Raw genomic sequence first — 21,376 nt, forward strand, 5'->3', positions numbered from 1 at the left:
TTAGGTATCTTAAAATTATAAAAAACAGCCTTCATATGAGTAATATTTGGTTTATGCATGAATTGACTTAAAGTATTTACACCTAATATATATCTGGCCCAGTATGAGATAGATATATCAATTTACCACTAAGCCTTTGATATACTCCCTGGTCAGCTGCCTCAACATCTTCTCCCAGATTCGATTTGTGATTGGAATCAATAGGTGTATCAATTGGTTGAGAATCCTGATAACATGTTTCTTTCAACAAATCAAGTGTATAATTTTGTTGTCATAGAAATAAACCGGAAGAAAGATATGACACTTCTATACCAAATTTTTTTCAAAAGTCCTAAGTACTTCTATCAAATTGATGAGATAATCAACAGCCTAAGGTCTCTATCTCTTCATTGTCATCACCTATCACAATTATATCATCTACATAAACTAATATGACAGTAACTTTCATCTCTGTTGTGTTTATAAAATTGAGTATGATCACGGTTGCTTTGTTTATAGTTAAAAAATTTCAATACTTTAGTAAGTTTTCCAAACCAAGCTCTGGGTGATTGTTTCAAACCATAAAGTGTCTTCCGCAGTTTGCATACTTTATCACCATAATCTTGATCATAGCCAGGTGGCATATCCAAATATATTTCATCGTCGAACTCTCCATGTAAAAATGCATTCTTGACATCGTATTAATGTAAACTCCAACTTAAATTAGATGCTAGAGAGATGATCATCCTTACAGTATATCCTTTAGCTACTAAGATAGCTTTTGAATTTTTTGACCTCCATTTGATTTATATTTGATAGTAAATACCCACTTACATCCTACCATTTTCTTTCCCTTAGGTAAACTAATAATTTCCCATGTATTATTTCTCCTTAATGCACCCAACTCATCATCCATAGCTTGTTTTTACCTTTGACCTTTTTTTGCCTCTCCTAGGCTTCTAGGTTTTTTTCCTCACCCAACTTGGTGAAGAATGATTGATGTGCTAATGAGGTACATTTGTAAGTCAGATAATCTTTGATAGGATATAACTTCCTTGTTGTACCTAACCTTTTTCCTTTCCTCAAGGCTATAGGGGGATTCGATTCTGCATTTTCACCTTCTATTACACTGTCTTCTTTGGGATTTTTGTTCTCAGTCTCATATCCACTCATCTGATCTTCACAGTCAATTAGCTCTTTTCTACAAGCTGATGAAAGCGAGGAAAAACTTTCATCAGGAATATTAGCCACTTCAGAGTTCTGCACGTCTAAATTTGGGGTATCTACACACTCATTGTAGATGTCCAAGCTTCTATGCACGACACCCTTCTCTCTATCAGTTTTTACCTCAGTACTAGGATAATACATATAATTTTCATGAAAAGTAACATCTTTTGATATAAATATTTCCTCAAATAAGGAGAAAAACCTTTGTACCCTTTTTGGGGTATTAGAGTAACCAACAAATATGCATTTTACAGCTTTTGATTCCAACTTATTCAATCCCACATTTGGCTTATGAACAAAAAATACACATCCAGATATCCTTCAGTTGATATTATTCTTCAGGTTTACATGAGGATAAAATAAACTCATTTTATTAGTAGGAGACTCACGATTATTACTAATCGATGATACTCTATTAATAAGATGGGTTGCAGTCAATACATATTCTCCCCACATACACTTTGGAGCATGGTTCTCAATTAGTAGAGCTCTTGTTTTTTCAACAATATGCCCTATCTTTCTTTCAACAAGTCCATTTTGATGGGGTGTATAGATATATGATGTCTCATGTATGATACCATATTTTTAAAATAAATCCATCAGTTTCTGATTACAATAATCCTTAGCATTATCAGTTCAGAAACAACTTATCTTAGCATTGAATTGCTGTTCAATTAGTTTGCAAAAAAATAGAATAATATTTGAAACTTTAAAGTTATTTTGAACTACAAATACCCACGTAAAACGTGTACAATCATCAACTAAAGCAAGAAACAAATGATCATTTTTCAATGAAAAGTCAGATGTTGGACCCCATATGTCACTATGAATCAGTTGAAATGGTAAATGTTTTTGATTCATAGTTGGAGGATATTGAGACCTATTACGTTTTGAAAACTCACACACATCATAGTCAAGTTTGTTATTTGCTAGAGTCAAACTTGAAAAAAGAAGTAGGATAAATTTAAGTGAAGGACACCTGATCGCCGATGTATCAGTCTCAAATCGTGTTCGTTCTTCGCATTGAGCTCCTGATTTAGGTAAGAGACTTGTCCAGTGTGGGAAATATGGTAGAGTCCTTGGACAATTTTAGTAATTCAGATCCTCCAGTTGGACTCCTAGTTGACCAAAAATGATTCACCATTATCAAAGTGTAAAGCACAATGAGGCAAGTTAGCTAATATCTGAACAGAAATGAGATTCATACATAGTTTAGGCATGTGTAAAACATCCTCTAATATCCCGATGGGTTCTAATCTGAACCTGCTACTGTTAAGAGTGTTCAATCAGCTGTTTGAACCTTCTTATTGCTTGGACATGGGGCATAAGATAAAAAAAAAAACATATTTTGGGGTCAGGTGATCTGTAGCACCTGAATCTAGAATCCATGCATTTTTTTCATGATTAGTGATAACACCCTAATTTCTGTCTTTATTTCATGTTATTAGCATGATTTTATGGATTTAAAGAGCATAAAATGGGATTGTTATCATATATTTACATGAAAATAGTGTTTTCTAGTGATTTCTGATTTTTTCCTAATTTTCTGTTAATTCTATGAATTTTAAAGGATTTATTGAAGCTCGAAATAATTATTTTTGAATGAAAATGGCATATTTAATATTTTATTTCAACATTTATCAGCATGGGAATGAATCAGTGAATTTTCTAGAATTTTTTACGAATTTTTAGGATATTTTTGAGATTTATTTGAAGATGAAATGTATTTATTTCAAGGAAAAAAGTATATTTATAATAGAAAAAGATGTATTTTTATTATTTTCAAACTTTCAAGGGCCTTTTTGCGAATTTTCGGTGCAAAAAGACCGTGAAAACAACTCTCGGTCGCCACTGCAGGCGTAAAGATCCAATTTAAAATTTTACAGGGTTTTATTACAATTTTTAATATATATTTTTAATGTTTTAGGAGAAATCGGAGGAGAGAGAGTGCACCAGGGGCATATACACAATTACTTTTGGGCGGCGTCCAAAAGTAATTCCAGGCTTTTTAAGGATTTTTCTGCAAAAAGGAGGATTCAAAATGTGCCAGCCAATGAGAGAGCGACACGTCATTGCGTGTTTAAAAACGAAACTAATAAATAAATCAATTTTAAATCCAATGGATTAAATTGGTTTAAAATTGATTTATTAATAACTTTTGATCCTGAAGTCCGATTGAGATGCTTTTTTATGGATTTGTTTGTCTTGATCCCCTCTTTCTATCTGTGTGGTTGGATCATTCAGATCTAGCCTACATTGATAGATAAATATTAAGTACTAAACGGGGGTAAAATGGTGATTTTTACCATATAACCTAAGTATAAAAGCTAAATTTCGAGAGGGGGAGCTCATTCTTGATGGTTCTCTATCACAGCTGCAAGACAGAGAGGAGTCCCACCCTGGATCAAGTTATCTGGTACTTTTTCCTTGATTGTATTTGGATTTGTGCATTTTGAATGAGATTAGTTCAATTTCTTGTTTCTTCTTCTTGGTTTTGATCTGAAATTCTAAATCGCTTGGCTTGAGCGGCATGTACAAGTCCTGATTAGGATTGAGAGGAGAATTTGAGGGATTCAACTAAGCATTCAACTGCATTCCAAAGAAAAACTCTAAAAAAATTAGTTTTAATTCTTAGGAGATTAAATTACCCCCATTTCAGTTCTGAATTATCAAAGTTGCAAAAACAAACCAAACTCAAATTAAAAATTCCCTTTTAACCTCTCTAATTGACCTCTTGGATCCTTTTATTAGGATCAAAGAAGCCAATTTAGAGCTCCATATTTCTTCTATTCATCTCAACTCTTCTACCCCCCTTTCTAAATTCTCATCTAATTAGGGTGACTTGATCCTCATTGAAGATCAAATTCAGTTTAATCAAAGTGAAACGACCAATAAAATCACCAAATCGAATTCCTTACTAGCTTCCCTTGGACGACACTCGTACTTATCACTATACGTCTTAAGTGGAGTTCTTATAAATTTTATTGCATAAGCCAAAATCCACAACGACAAGGGCTAAAAATTGCATAGTTTTTACCCCTATTTTCGGCTTATCAATTAGCAACTAAGAAGCTTTGGTGAATATTAGATAGTTTTAAGGGGTTATAAAACTCACCCGAATTAGCCATTGAAGCTGAGCGGAGGATAGAGACAACTTCTGGATTCAGGTTTGAAGTTGCTTCCTTGATCTTTCCCAAATCTGCCAAGCGCACATTCAGTCCATGAGTAAGTTGGTTCAGATTAGCTGATGCACTGACTCATTTATTGTAAGATTCATTAGCTTCAAATGTAAGGAAACTCTTTTCCCCATCCTTTGGCTTTCCCACTATATCCCAACATGTCTCTTTAGTATGTCTTCTCTTCTTACAATGTGTACACCAAAGGTTCTCTTTGGGATCATATTGATTTCCTCTGGTATTCTTCCTTTGGCTCTGATTTTGATATGTCATATTTTGAGGTTTTTTGTCCTTAGACTGCCGAATAAATGCTGAATTCAAAATCTGGTCAGGATTCTGGCTCTGTTTTACCCATACTTTTAATCTACTCTCTTCATGAATTGCAGAAGTTATGGCATCTTCAATTGTTCTCTTGTTAGGCCTATTGAAGATTTGAACTTGAAATGCCTAAAATTCAGGGTTTAGGTCAAGTAAAAACATGTAAACTCTGTCCTGAAGGATGCATTCTCTATCTAGTGAGTTAGGATTTGGAGGCCTGTAATGATCTAATTCCTTCCAAATAGCAACCAGCTCACTTGCATATTCCACAATAGACCGTTGCCCTTGCTTGATCATATAAGAAGAAGCAACTAATTCATATATCTTTTTCTTCATCCTCCCTTTTGGAATGTCTTCAATGAGCTTCTTTTCACAATTCCTTACAAGAGGATTCATATTTTAAAAATTCCCCAACTCCACGGACCATAGATTCTATAAGCCACTCATGTAGAAGGGATTCATTGCTAATCCACTTAAATATGCAGGATCATCAATATTTGGACCATGTTTTGTAAGATGATCAATTAGTTTTTGTGCTGATACTTGTCTTTCTATATAACTGGTCCATTGAAACATATTATGGACAGTAAAGAGTTCTCTTTCAGGAACCTTTGTAAGTGTATTGATCCATTCATGATCACATAGCATCACTTCCCCAATAGTCATCAACTGGCCTACTTGAGGTGCCTGACTGGATGGATTTGGAATCTTGGATTGTGAAATTCTTTCCGGATTTACAAAAAAGACACTGTTCCAGTCAGTTATTTCACAAAACAAGAGTTTAAACGAAATAAAAATAGTTGGTCATACAATCCTGCACAAATTATATAAATCAAGAATAGATTCAAATAAGAAGATTAGAGCAAATAAATTTGAATCTGTATCGCTCGAATACCATGTCAAGGAATGTAGATGATATTTGTATCATCTCATCTCTACAGATCTTCAGAAAAACAAGGATGCCTTGGCTTGGAGATGAACAGTGATGGATCTCTCGTGAGCAGAATGCCCCAAAAAATTCAAGAGAGGGGTTAGCCTGTGAGCAGGGAACAAGAAGCCCCTTCCCATCCATTGTCTATTCAGGAGGTACCCAAGAATCCTCCGATGTAATGAATATATACATTGTCGTTTAAGTTCAAAATAGCAGGAAAAACATTTAAGTTTTACATAATACAAATATGTCCAAAGAACCTCTCTTCTAGAAACATCCAGCTCCTTGTCAAAGCATTCTTCTTCTCGACGATAATCAGCTGTGATGTCCTTCCATATAAATAACCATGTATACGAACATTTTAATTGTGATCAATTATATATCTGTTGCATTCGTTATTGTGAAATAACATTAGGTATCATGAATGTGCCTGATACATGCTGACAGTAAATCTCATCATACCATCGCCTAAGTGTCACAACATCGATAACATTTGGAACTCAAGCATAATCAGCTGTGATATCCTTCTCTGAAAATAACCATGTATACGAACATTGCAATCACGGTGAAATATATATTTTCTAAAATTTGTTATTCTTTCATTCGTTCTACATTCTGCATCTCCATTCTATGTCCATTTTGTTCTGTTTATATCATGGTACAAGAGCAGTTGCAAGTTCACCATAACGTGATGAGTTGCCCTGCTGCCTGGGTAACAGTGCCGGGTAGCTGGAGTAGAAGTGGGATTAAGTCCAGAATGTGTGTCTAGTGACGTGAAGTGTGCTTTGGGTCTGGCTCTTCCTTGTCGGCTTGAGTTGGGGTTTATGGAACCATGAATGCCATGATCTTGGGAGTGCCCTTATTGTCCACAGTTCTATTTCTGATTTTTCTCAGACCCATCTGTGAGTCTTAATCGCCACATGAGGTGGTTCCTTGTCCTTGTTGTAACCAATGAGAAGCATCTTTTCTTCTACCACACTACTCCCCACCAAGGGCCTGACTAACTGTTCATCAAGGATGGCTTAGATTTGCACATCTCTTTCACCAGTTCTAGATCATTAGAGACATTGCAACAGTTTATTTCTCTAAAAAACATATGATATGTACCTAAAATAACCAAATCATAAATTTTTACTCAACTTATAATATAAAATAGGGAGTTCGCTAAGTTTCACCATCGTACTTGGTCCATCTAGGACTGACTAACTAAGGGCAGGCTCCATTTGATTTGTTTAATAACTTATTTAAATTCCCAATTTGCCACTGATAACTTGCAAATTAATATGATTAATTAATGAATTTTACACTCTATTTATGTGTTTTAATGATTTTATTTGCATGTTATCATGTTAAAATAAAGATAAATCAGTTAATCTCTCATTTTATTATTATTTCAGATTTTTTATCATTTTTTACATGGAATCTAACATCATTTCAGTGAAGAATTATTTCTTACAGAGCTTTAATTGCTTGGTTTAAGGTCAGTAAGTGATCTCATGATTTTTTAGAATTTTCCACTATTTTTTAATATTTTTCTGACCATTATTTAGCCAAGAAATGATTTTTTACATATTTAAATAACATATATTATTTATTTCGCATTTAAAATCTATTTAAATATTTATTTATGAATATCCACGTCATTCGCCCTAAATTCGGGCGAATGAAGGGATATATTTATTAAATAAGAAATGAGAGAGAGAGAATGAGCGGAGGAGAGAGAGAGAAGAAAGGAGGATATTTTTTTATTATTATTATAGAAGGAGGAGAGAGAGAAGAATGGTCAAAAATAACGGCTGCAAAATAAGAAGAGAAGAGAGAGAAGAGAATAGCGCCTATGATTTATTATTATATAATAAATAGAGAGAGGAGAGAGAGAGGAATAGTCAACATTAGAGGCTATGATTTAAATAATATAAACAGAGAAGAGAGAGAAGAGAATAGCGCCTATGATTTATTATTATATAGAGAGAGGAGAGAGAGAGGAATAGTCAACATTAAAGGCTATGATTTAAATAATATAAAAGAGAGAAGAGAGAGAAAAGAATAGCGGCAGAAGAGAGAGAGAAGAACGTGGCATTTAAATACCGAGAACAAAAGTTCTTTTTTTGTCTTTTTGTGTTTTTTTTAAAAGCAGTTCAAATGACGAGCGGCCGACGCGGACAACGAAGCCTGCACGCGATCCGAGGACGGGGAAAACGAGGAAATCAACCCAGCCAACCAAATAAATCTGATTTTTAAGCAAATTCAAGAGATCCAATGGCTCAAAATTACCCTCACTAAAACCTAGATATCTTGAGATTTACAAGTCCGATTGGGCTGAAATTTTGAGGGTAGGTTCGTCTTTTCCTCCTCTACAATCCAGACGGTTGGATCTTTAAATGGAGGTCTGGAAAAGGGCGAAATTCACTTTTGGATGATCTCCCCCAAGCAATTGGCCAGGAATGACACAGGAGGGATTCTTGAAGTCGACAGATCTTACTTCTGAACTCAAATTTGTAAGTCTCTGATTTGTATTTCAATCATCTTCTTGAACGATTCTAAAACGCCAAGGCATGGGCGAAATGTACATGCCCTAGAAGTTTGTTTTGAATAAGATTAGCATTTCATTTTGATTCCGATTCAAGATCTGGTTTTTTACCCTTAATTCTACATCAACTTAAAACATTTCTGCTTCATTATATTTTTGATTTAGTGTCAGATTTCAATTTTTTTTCCCAATTTCTTCACTTTCTCTCTCTAGGTTAATTTGTTTAGTTTCTCTCTCTAGATTTCGATTTTTATTGTTTAGGAATTTAATTTAATATATAAGAAAACCTAAAAATAAAATTTGAATTGAAAATTCATCTATCTTGAACTCCAATTTAAAGATCTCTTTCTTGATTATTTAATTCCCAATTTTAATTCATATAATTTTTTTAAAATTTATAAGAATTGGGAAATTAATAATCTGAATTAATCTGAGCTTAAAATTATAAAACTCCTATCTTGAATTTTCTGACAGAAATATTAAAAAATCAAAATTAAGTTTTACTTAATTTTGATTAATTAAAGAATATTATTGAGGATAATTAAGATTTATTAATTGCAAAATTAATTCATTCTTGAATTAATTTATTAAAATTGGATAAAAATTCTCATTTGTTGCCTCCCTGTGGTTTGACCCCTTACTTGCTCTATATTCATATTTAGTGATTAAGGGAAATTATAAATTTTATTGCATAAGTCTAAAAGCCCAAACAACGACATATTTTACGTACATTTTTAGGCTTATCAGCCACCTTCGAGTATTTAAGATTGAAATTAATGATGATTAAAAGAAAATTAATTACATAAAAAAATTACTACCCAATGGTGATATCTTCATTAAAATGATGTGGACAACATACCTAAAAGTTTAAGATTATTATAAAGATGAAAACCTTGGCATAACTGTTAGTTTTTGCTTTTAACTCTTGAATGGTACTTTGAACTTGCACAAAAATGTAAATATAAAAATTCAAAATTTTAATGATAATTTTGAATACATACGACTATTGATTATCATAATCAATATGTATGCTTATTGGAGTTCTGAGAAATTACCATTATGCCCTTTCATAATTTTGAGTCCAGACATCCAGTTTTTGAGCCCTAATGTCAAATTCCATTCTCCTTGCCCTTTGAAGATCACATTCCAAAAGCTAGAGAGATCTTTCAATCGTTGGAGCAATTTTCAAAGAGTTTTGGAGAATTCTTTGAAGAGATCATTTATTGGTAACATCAATCCAAGTTAATCAAACTTGGAATCATGGTTTTTGGTGTAGTGTGTTTCAAGATTCAGAGGAGAGAAGGCTGGCCTTCGAAATTCGCACATCCTGAACGTTGTGATCATTTTACAATCTTTACCATAACTTTATACTAATTTTAAGATTTTTTTCAACATAGAAATAGTTAATAACATCTAAAAAAACTAAATAACTTGGAATCACGTCATTTGGTTGAGTTTTGAAAGAGTTATATGAGTTTGAAATTGAAAAGATTGTAAACTAAGAATGTGGACAGATTGGTCTCTGGATATTTATATGATTTAATTTTGAACACTTTGTGTGAGCTAACAGTTGTGAGAAATTGTGTTACAAAACCATTACATGTACAATGATTGCATTTAGTGAAGGAATTCAAATGATATTTGAGGTTTAAGCACCAAAAGTCAAACACAAATCAAAGAATTTCATCCAAAGAAAAAATAGAGGAGAAGAGGACTTGAAGAAAGAAGAAAAACAAATAGGAAGGTATTACAACATCGACGTCATATTTGCATTTATGAATTTTTATCACTGAATTAATAAATTTCTGATCTAAAAATATTTCTGTTTGTATAGATGAAATTGGTCCTTGTCTTGAATACTACTTAAGGAGTTGTCACTAAGTGTTGTTGATGAGAAGATATTGTTCAGAAATATTTTCTTCTTGCTATATCTTTGTGGTGAATGAAGTTAATGCTTTGGGGGCCATAAGAAGAAGGCTTTTGGGGCCAAGTTCAAGTAGATCAAGTGACATCATTCTGTGGAAGCCTTTGGGGGTTGAGGATGACAAAGCTTCATCGGTGTTTTACTTTTTCTTGGTATCCTTGTTTAGCCGTATTTCAAAGTGATTTGCTTGGGGGGCATTCCCACACAAACTCGGTTAGGGCACATCATCACCTCAGGACGGATACCTCCGAACAGCATTAAGGATTAGCCTAAGCTGTCTAAAAATAATAAGTCTCCAATTTCCTCTACCTCATTTCTTAGCTCAAAAAATCATAGGTTAATTAAAAATAAAAACATCATATACGTAGAGAACCTTATTCACTCCCTCTTTGGTTATTTCTTAGCCACTTAACCTAACAAGTTAACTGAAATTACAGTCTTGTGAAGGCGAGACTAAGGCCAGAATGTATTTCACTTGTTGAGCCATATGTTGTAACTTCTGTTGGTACATTGAAAGTTTGGCCAGATAGCAAATGTGACATCATGTTGGGTTGATTCAACCATCTCGACACAGAAGTTTTAATGGCTAAAAAATATCCTATCAACCCACCTCACAACTTATGACTCCACTATAGGAGGAAGTGGGCCTACTTGCCAAACCATAATGTGGTTCAAAATCATAAGTGCCTTTTGAACAAGGCATGCAAGGAGGTGCTTGGTACTTACCGCAATAAGTGCCTTGCATTGTGCATTACTTTGTTGTTGTCATAGTCATCTTCAGAATCTGAGCTGACCCCAATTACGCTGGGGTTTTGGAGTTGCTTTTCCAATTAATGTAGGAGGTGCGTAATGCATTGGCATGGTATGCGTCTAGAGTGGGCTAACATTCCTATAGAGTTTGCATTATGTCTTTGTAGCTATGTTTGAATTTTTCAACAAATGTTGATTGCCATTTAACTTTTTTTTAAAGGAAACGTCCCAATGCCAAGTGCATCAAATATTCTAGTGAGCCTGCAATAAACCTGAGATAACATGAGATAACATGAGATAACATGAGATAACATGAGATAACATGAGATAACATGAGATAACATGATATAACATGATATAACATGATATAACATGATATAACATGATATAACATGATATAACACAAAATAACATGATATAATATGAGATGAAGCCAATCTTTGCCTCTCCTCAGTGCGTTGTCACCCATTAAGCCATTGTAAGGCCTAATAACATAGTAAAATCGAAATAAGTTAATATGTGAAGTAACCTTCGCAAAGCTCCAAGATGATACCTGATGAGTGTGAGCATACCATTTTCTCCATGCATCGCCAACTCCGGTGACACAAATAAGCTGCTAGCGCCTAAGGTCTCCACTACGACATGCATCGGTATCACCATTGAATATTTTTCTCTTGTGTCACGAGCATGAGCGAATGTGGTCAGTGAATAATTGAGATATTTATACTCCATCCATGCCTATGAACTATTTTAAACACTCAACCTTACATATGTAAGACCCCCCTAGGAGGCGTCCAAGGCATAGCTAGATCGGTGTACAAGCACAACCCTTGGGTTGGTCGTTAAAAAATATGTGAAGTACAATCTCTAAATGGCCAACAAAATGCAAGTTAAATCTTTCATAGCTGAAGATTCTGGTTTGTCATTGATTCCACCGTCTAGAGAGATGTCATACAATTTTATATTTTTTCTCCATCACCAATTCTTCACACACTAGCGCCTCAATGCTAAGGGCCTCAAGATAAGATCATCCATAAGTGAAATAGCATGCCCTGCCAAGAAGAGCTGTTTTGAAGGAGCACGTCTCACATACACTAGTAGATATTCATGAGCAATATTTGCCAAGATATGGTAGACAAGTACACCTTTAGAGCCCCACCATTTTTGCACACTTTCATCACCTTTATGATGCTTAGTATGTTGGAAGATGTCAAATTCCTCCATTAGAGCTGGTGTTGTCATTCAAGGCATGGGATCCACGCTCGTAATGGTGGTTCTTGATAGCTGACAGAATTATCATTGCTATTGTACTATGTGGAAGAAATACTAATGGGGAAGATAACTCAAATGGGGAAGAAGCACAACATTTGAGTAGGTCATCACATCAAACATCTTGCCCTTTCAAAATGGGTCAAGTAGGGCAACAGAAAGGTGACAACATAGTTCCAAAATAAGGTCTCATAGGCTGAAACTTTTGTTTGCATGGCTATGCATGCGCTCGTTAATGATGCTCACTCGTCTTGACATAGCTGCCTCTTGTTGAATAATCTAGCATTAGAAACCTCTGTTATGACCACATCCATATGCGACAACAGTGCCCATACTAGTTGAAGGAGGCCTCCAAACACTAAGTGTGTTGACCGGCTTTAGAGATGGTCATGCGGTGCGGTGAGAAAATTCGCACCGAGTGTGCAAATTTTTGCACGCACAAAATGCCCTGCACGGTGTGCGGTGCACTTTTGTGCGGAAAAGCACACCGCACGGCGCACTAAATTTGCACATTTAGAAGGATTTTTTTAAAAATTTAAATGCGATTTGGAAAATAAAATAACTATATTTAATTCTTAATATAAGTGGTATAATTACTATGTTTAATTATTAATATAATTAATAATTAATAATTAAAAATAATATGACGCAGCGCCATCAGACGACGGGCTAGGGCGACGCCACCGCGTCGCCTAGACGGCGTCGCCGGAGAAGACAGTGCCGGCGAAGGCGAACGCAGCGGGGGGTGGAGGGGGTACCGCGGGCGGAGGAGGGTGGAGAGAAGGTGGGGGGGCCGGGGGGGTGTGGGGGGGGGGTGGTGGTGGTGTGGGGCGGCGGGCTAGAGGGGGAAGCTGGAGGGGGAGGCCGGAGGGGGCGCGGGCTGGGGGGGAATCCGGCGGCAGGACGCGGGCTGAGGGGGGGGGAGGAGGAGGCAGTCACACTGAAAATTCGCACAACGGAAAATTTTTGCACCGCACCGACCCCTGTGCGGTGTGCGGTGTGGTGTGCAAAAATCCTGTGCGATTGACCGCACAATCGCACCGCACATGCGCCCAACCACACGAGCGTGATTCGCTCGCACGGTTTGGACCACATCTAACCGGATCACATGATCTGTTGTGTATGCAAAAGGACCTAGTAGAAAGGTAAACTCCTTGAGTAGCTCACGCTCATCACGAGAGATATTTGCCTATGTCCCTCCTGATGTGAAGAAGGCGGCACATGCATTACATATTTCTCTCTTTGTAATAGCTTCCTCAAGCATATCTTGAGAACTACTACACATCGAGCAATCAAGTATATGTAACTTTGGCTATAATTTGTGCATCCTAAACATGTTTACATAATAAGATCATCATTTTCTAGTTTGCGGACTGGCCTGAATCAATGTTTTGGCCTTTGTCACCGCGTCACCCAATGAACTAGTTTGTCAACATGATGAGTCTTCATATTCTAGGCATCATACAACTAAACATCACTATCATACAAGTCAACCATCTTTGTCACATCACTTTCCAACTCTACTATGGGTGTCACATAAGGGATCTCAAAACCCTTAGGTGAAAACGAGTGCGCTAGGAGGATCCAGTTCAGTTCGTGTCAAATATCACCATGTTTCCTTCCACCTATAAGAGTCCATTGAAAGCCATAGCAGTTGATGGGACCGACAAGGCAACAAACGTTATCCATTGTTTCTGATAGAAATATATGTGGCCGACAAGCAAATCACACATTCCATATATTCTTCCATGTTCATTGATAGAACATAATCATTATAGTGCACGTGTGATACTTATAATGAAGTCCATGAATACATGATTAGGCTTAGTGAATTATGATGAGATTTTAATATGAACATCATTAGTCTCCAAGCATGTGTTCCAAATATTCCTATTTCAAGGATACTAGAGAAGAACATCGAAGTATCCAGATAGAATATCAGTATCCAGCCTCACTCATATGATGAGTATGGCCGGTCTTGTAGTCATTAGTGTGGAGACACTAAGGATAGATAGTTGGTGCTCTTTAGTCGAAAGAGTCCATTAAATAATGCGTACGAATCCTTGAATGGTATTGATGGAGAACGCTTGTCCGAGATCGCCAGAACGTCATCGTCGAAACCATCATCATCGTCACTGACAACCAGCCAGCTCGCGCGGTGCACGATCGTCACGCCAAGGCTATGGTGAAGAATCTGGGTTTAACCCCCAATGTGAGAAGCACGACCGCGCCATTGACTGATTTGAATTTCTCGTCGACTCGTGCTCACTTCATATGCCAATTTATCGTGTTTTTGTTTTCGTCGTCTGTATCATCATGTTTGTCCATATTTTCATGTTCGTATCCATCTGTATCATTTATTTTCGCATCGTTTAAATATACCTAATTTCTTTATTTATGTTGTAAAAGGGGGTCACTTAAAGGACCTCCCTTATTGGACACTTTTTAAGGGGCCCATCATGGCCCTATATAAGACCATGATGGGCACCAATTCTCATCAGATCTGGAAATTATTGTTGCAGTTATATTCACGTTTTCAGATCTCACCCAAGAAGAAGAGAGGGAGGAGAAGGAGGAGGAAGAGAAGGAGAAGAAGAAGAAGGACAGAAAGAGAGGAATAGGAAGAAGAGATCATATGAGAAAGGAGATCTGCAGAAGGGGTCAAGGAAGTATACGTTTGAGAGGGATTTCCCCCAACCCCCCCCCCCCCCCCCATACAATTTTGCTTGATTAAACCGTACGCATCGTGGAGCATGAATTTGCCACCGCTAGTGTTCACTATCTATTTTCCCCACTGAGATCACATGTGTCATTCCTGCGTATGGTAGGGGGAAAACGATTTCTTCAGATTGGAATTGCTCTTGGGAATCCAGAATCTCTAGGATTGAGCACTCTAGTTCTAATACCAGGGTTGACCTCTCTGATTCAAGCCCTCGACTCACGGAGTGCTTGACCTCTCTACGTTCACCTACCCCTGCATTTGCACTGGTCAACATGCGTGAGATATCACTTCCCTGGTGATCCACTAGGATGTGTCATCCGGGTCTTGCACTTTCCATTTGTCAACCAATTTGTGTGACTGCTAAGTCATCCACGGCAATGCCAAGCGCCTGTCGCCCTCACGCTTGCCACATGTGTTCACTAGTGGCACATGACACAACATACAATCTTTTCAATGCATCGGTGCCACTTATCCATCCACGTGCACCCGATGATCCTTAGCTGACTCATGTTTCAATGGTACTCCTGATTTGCTGAGTATTCCATGCATGTTCATGGATCCCGCATCGGCCAAAGAGTGGGAATCTATCTTGCAACCTCGTGCACGGCTGTCGCGTTGCTCCACCGCCTTTTGACGACACCTTCGCACCATGTTGCAGCCGTCGCTGGCACTGGTGCTTCCGATCGTGCGCGCTGCCCGTCAACTGCTGTGCATGCGCATGCTGCCTCACCCTGCTAAACCGTTGCCGGGTGCGTGTCCACGCCGCCCAGAGTTATCATTGCGGCACGCACACCACCCATTCAGCGGTGCGTCCCTTGGATTATAGCGTTTGTTACTCCACCGTGCCAGCACGCCCCTCGCAGTCGATCGTTGGTGCCACGTCGTGCGTCCGATTGTCGTGTTGCCTGCCAATGCCCATCTTCGGCATTCCTACAATGCACCTGCCCACACCAGCCCTCACACTGATGAAGAGATTGACGATGAGCGTCCACCGACGAGGTACATCATCCCCTTGCTCACTTATTACTTTTTTTAGTATATTTTTGACCATGCTCCATCGCGCTTGGGTTAGATTCGGTTAGAGAAATTTTCGAGAAAACTATGTCACGAGTGATTTCCTAGGTACGGTTCGAGCCCATCTATTACATGCGAACCCTGGCAGAATTTTTTTGTTTGACATCATAGTCACCATCGTTGCTCTAACGAGGGTGAGAAGGTCACCATCATCGTCATCCATCGTGTGCACCAAAGCTTAGAGATCTGTGAATTCCCACTTGTCGGTCTTGCACATACACTCCATTTAGGTCATTTGCACTCACGTAGGTACATTCATCTAAGTGAATTACCCATCGGACGAAGTCATTTATAATGTCCGACCATAGGTATTATACCAAACTATAAGTCAGGTTTATTCATATCATGTTTGTGTAAATGGTCCTTAGACCTAAGACACCAAGGAAGTCTTGTAGACGGACAGTTGTACTTTGACGATCACCTACATTTCCATAATCATGAGATTCTAAATACTCTTAGTTCGGGTGTATTAAGAAGTTCACAAAGGTGATTGAGTGGTCAAGAAGGGATCGTCCATCCTCAGTATAAGAGGTGACAACTCACAGAAGATGATGTGATGAAGTCCTTGGCCAAGGTAGTGAAATATCAGAGAAGAGCTCTAAGATGATTTTCAAATGCATCAGTACTAACTCGGATGACCAATTAAGGTTTGACAGATGACCATATCCCAATTTGTCCAAGGAGCGTTAAGTGGAAGAGGGATTATACATACATGGTAACAGATGATGAATAGGTTCAATGAGTGAGATGATACAAACTTCTTTATATCGTCTAGAGCATGAGGTGTAGGTTGGCAGCCCAAGTGTCATAGACTTGACCTATTGATTAGGTTAAATCAGTCTGATATTAATTAACATGTATGATGATATAGTAAATTAATTCAGAAGGCTAATAAAAGTTATTGGGCCGCTAGAGTGATTAATAAAATTGATATATGGGCCTAGAGGGTCACAAACAAATTGTCTTTTGGACGTTAGAAGATATACTTAAGTTTTTGGGGTTTTTACAAAAAACACCCACTTAGCATAAATAGGGAAAGGCCCTGAACAAAATTCACCTAGGCCAGACTTGTTCAAGGACCTTCCCGTTCTTCTTCCTTCTTCCCATGATTATTATCCACTCCCGATGTGATCGGGATGACAAAACAACATTGGCGGAGATTCAACGGCACTCATCAATGAGGAGGAGAAGATGCGACGTGATGAGGACCGCGTGGATAAGTCTAGTGGCTGGATACTTGAGCAGCATAGTTCTTCTTGCTCCAGGATCCAAGAAATCACGATTGCAATTGATAACACTCTAAATTCGGTCTTTATTTCATGCTATTAGCACAACTTTATGCATTTAAAGAGCTTAAAATAGGGTTGTTATCATATCTTTACATAAATTTAATGTTTCCAAGTGATATTTAATTCTTCCCTAATTTTCTGTTAATTTTATGAATTTCTGAGATTTATTTGAGCTTAAAATGGCAGGTTCAAAATTTAATTTTGAGCTTAATTATTATGGGGGTGAAATACTGAATTTTCAAAAATTTTATAGAATTTTCTAAAATTTATTTAGGATTTAATTGGATTTTTCGTGATTTATTTAAGTGAGAAATGAATTTTTAAAGAGGAAAAGGATATATTTATAATGAGAAAATGAGTTTTAAAGCAATTTCTACTCTTCTAGGGGTTTTCGTAAATTTCAGTTGCAATTATGCCCTCAAAAACAGCTCTCGGTGGTGTATGCATGCGTTAATCTATTATTTAAACAGTTACAGGGTTTTATTGCAATTATTTACTATTTTTTAATGGTTTTTATGATAAATCAGAGGTGAGAGAATATGCACAAGGCATATACACAATTTTCTTGGGCGGCGTTCAGCAGCAATTCCAAGCTTTCTAAAGGACTTTTTTGCAAAAAGGAGAATTCAAAATGCGCCTGCCAATGAGAGGACGACATGTCATGGTGTGTTAAAAAAAGAAATGGATAAATAAATGAATTCAAATCCAATGGCTTAAATTGGTTTAAAATTCATTTATTAATAACTTTTGATCCTGAAGTTCGATTGAGATGATTTTTTATGGATTTTCTCTTCTTGATCCCGTCTTTCTATCTGTATAGTTGGATCATTCAGATCAAGCCTATATTGATAGATAAAAATTAATTACTAAACGAGGGTAAAATGGTGATTTTTACCATGTAACCTAAGTATAAAGCTAAATTTTGAGAGGGAGAGCTGATTCTTGATGGTGCTCTATCACAGCTGCAAGACAGAGAGGATCTCTAGCTTGGATCAACCTATTTGGTACTTTTTCCTTCTTTGTATTTGAATTTTTGGTGTATTTTCGATGATGTTAGTTTAATTTCTTGATTGTTCTTCTTTATTCTGGTCTGAACTTCTAAATCGCTTGGCTTGAGCGGCATGTACAAGCCCTTACTAGGATTGAGAGGAAAAATTGAGAGATTGACCTAGCTATTCCAATTGCACATTAAAAAACTATTAAAAACTTCAATTTCTGGGAGATTAAACTCCCCATTTTATTGTCCAATAGAGTAGTTATTTCTGAATTATCAAGCCAACAGAAACAACCAAAACAAAGCAAAATTTTCTCCCTTCAACCTCTCTAATTGACCCCCTTTGACCCTTCTCTTTGGATCAAAGAAGACAATCTAGAACCCCTTATTTCTTCTATTCCTCTTAACTCTTCTACCCTCCTTTCTAACTTTCACATTTAATTAGGGTGATTTGATCTTCATTGAATATCAAATTAACTTTAATTTGTGTCAAATTACTCAATTATATCATCAATTGAATTTACTTACTAGCTTCCCTTGGATGATACCCTTTACTTATCACTACACATCTTAAGTAGGGTTTTTATAAATTTTATTGTATAAGCTAAAATTGACAACGACAAGGGTTTAAAATTGTATAAAATTTCACCCCTATTTTTGGCTTATCAGCAATCTGTGGACAGGTACTTCATCTCAATGATCTTAATGATGACGTTCCATTCCGTTATGAGGCTTTCATTGCATGGAATCCTAGTCTTCATCAAGATCTAGGCCTCTAGAAATCAATAGTTTCCTCATTTGTTTGACTTCGCAATGGTCATCTCCCCCCGATGAGTACTAATGTTGCATCATCGACGGCCTCCTCCAAACAACATTATATACTGATAGGAATTTTAGCATTTCATGTTCTTTAGTTTGGACAAATTTGTTATTCCAAAAGACTTTTGTTCTAGATGGATGCTTCACTTGAAGGATCTTTGTTCGTATTCTTGGCACAACAAATTTTGCATTCATAAATATAATCTCCAATGAGTGTATAATGTTTTAGTGTTGGAAACCTTTTCGAACTTCTATGAACTTCTGAAAGATATCAAGTCATGTCACCTTGAACTTCTTCCTCCGCAATGTCGTCCATTATTTGGAGTAATTCACTCTCCACAATCGACATGATAACCATCGAAGATAACAGTGAAAGGTAAACATATTACATGATTAATAAATAGAGACATAACACTTGGTGATATCAAAACATGGTTGGAATATTATTATGAATACAAGGTGGTATGAGGATAAATTGAACATAAAACAACATATATACTTCTTTAATGAAAATATTTGAATTAAGACTGAGTACGGTTTTTTGTCTTCCAACCAACATAACTTTCTTTACAATAACTTGAGAATTGAACATGTATGACCTCATTTAATTATTCTTCAACATTGAATTAGAAGAAAACTGCTTCATAATTCATCGTTAGGTTGGAATGTAGTTGAAACATGAGGCTTCTAAACAACTATTGCCATCGCCCTACTCCTAAGCCGATGTCGTTGCAGCAATATGTGGGCTGCTGCTTCTGTTTATTTCACACCACTACCACTGCCAAGAGTCACTGTGGCTGACGCTAATATGCTGCCACAAAGAGGTCCACGCCCTTGACCATCCACTATTGTTGCCACTAATACGTTGGCGTAGAGAGGGGGATGTCCTTAAGAGTCCACTACCGCTGCTGCACATTCGCTCCCACTGGCACAAATCTGTTGCCATAGTGTGGTCGTTGCTGCCTAAAGTCTGCCATTGCAGCCACTAATACATTGCCACAAAGAGGCCGTCGTTTGCTAAGAACCCGCCATCGCAGAGTGGCGTATCGCATCAAGGCTGCTAACGCCTAGAGTCCATTGTCATTCCCATTAATCCACTACCCTAGAGATGTTGTCACCACTGAAAGTCTGCCACTGCCTCGAATCGGTCGTATGCCACTCTGTACCGCTATCGCTACCATCGGTACCACTATCGCTACCACTAATTCTTTGACACAGAGAGGTTGGCGTCATAGAGAGGCCCTGCCAATGCCTCAAATCGGCCATTGTCGAGAGTTTAACGCCCCCACGAGCCCACCCCCAATCTAATTAATATGTCATCACAGAGAGGTTTTCACTACTGCCATGAATTTGTAGCCGATTAGTAGTTATCGCTGCCGAGTGTCCGCCGTCGGCGAGAGTACACCGCCGTAGAGTGGTCACCGTTGTTGATAGTTCGTCGTCGCCAAGAGTGTGCTGCCATCAAGAGTTTGTCGCCACTACCGAAATGCATTGCCATAGAAAGACTGGTGTTGTAGAAAAACTGCCACTACTACCACTAATCCGCTGCCATAGAGAGACCTTCCCCATCATGAGCCCACTAGCGATGTCAGGAATGTGGCGGTGCCTGCTGCAAGTGTGCTACCAAAGAGAGAGGCTGCGTCTTAGAGCCCGCTGCCACCGCCTTATATCAGATAGCTCCCCCACATGAATGCCAAGGAAAAGTGATAACTTGCACAATAACTTTCAAAACTCATTCATGTTACATAAATATATGCTTCCTAATTTCCATTTTTGCATGTTATCATTGTTAAACGAACTAAAATAGCCTTTAGTATGACTTCACATTTTTTATATATTTTAAGCTTCTTTTTACATAAAATCTTGACCTGATTTTCTTGAGGATTAATTTCTGCACGTAATTAAATAATTATTTAGAATTTATAAAGGCATTTACTAATTTTTCTGGAATTTTCCATATTCTTTCAAAACTTACCGACCAGCATTTAGCTACAAAGTGTTTTTTGAATTAACTGAACATATTTTACAATTCTTAATGCATTTATTTAGTTTGTTTTTACTGATTTATAAACTTACTGTCACATGTACATATATTTCCCTAATCTCTTGGCCAATGATTGGCACAACCGATCATTCACCATAGAGAAACACTAGCATCGCGAGTTGCGATGCCATATTTATCCAATTAACGCTATTATTTTGTACACGTGGCACTGGGCTCGAGCTTGACCTTTATCATTTTTATACATAAAAGCAATGATGACGCGAACACGGCTGATCAATTTGTGTACACATATGAAGCATTGAAAAGTATTGATTACACCATAGTACCGACGCGAATCGGAACATGTGGTACACTCTAAATTGTCTAAGA

This window comes from Wolffia australiana, chromosome 1 (assembly GCF_029677425.1).
Source record: "Wolffia australiana isolate 7733 chromosome 1, ASM2967742v1".
NCBI lineage: Eukaryota > Viridiplantae > Streptophyta > Magnoliopsida > Alismatales > Araceae > Wolffia > Wolffia australiana.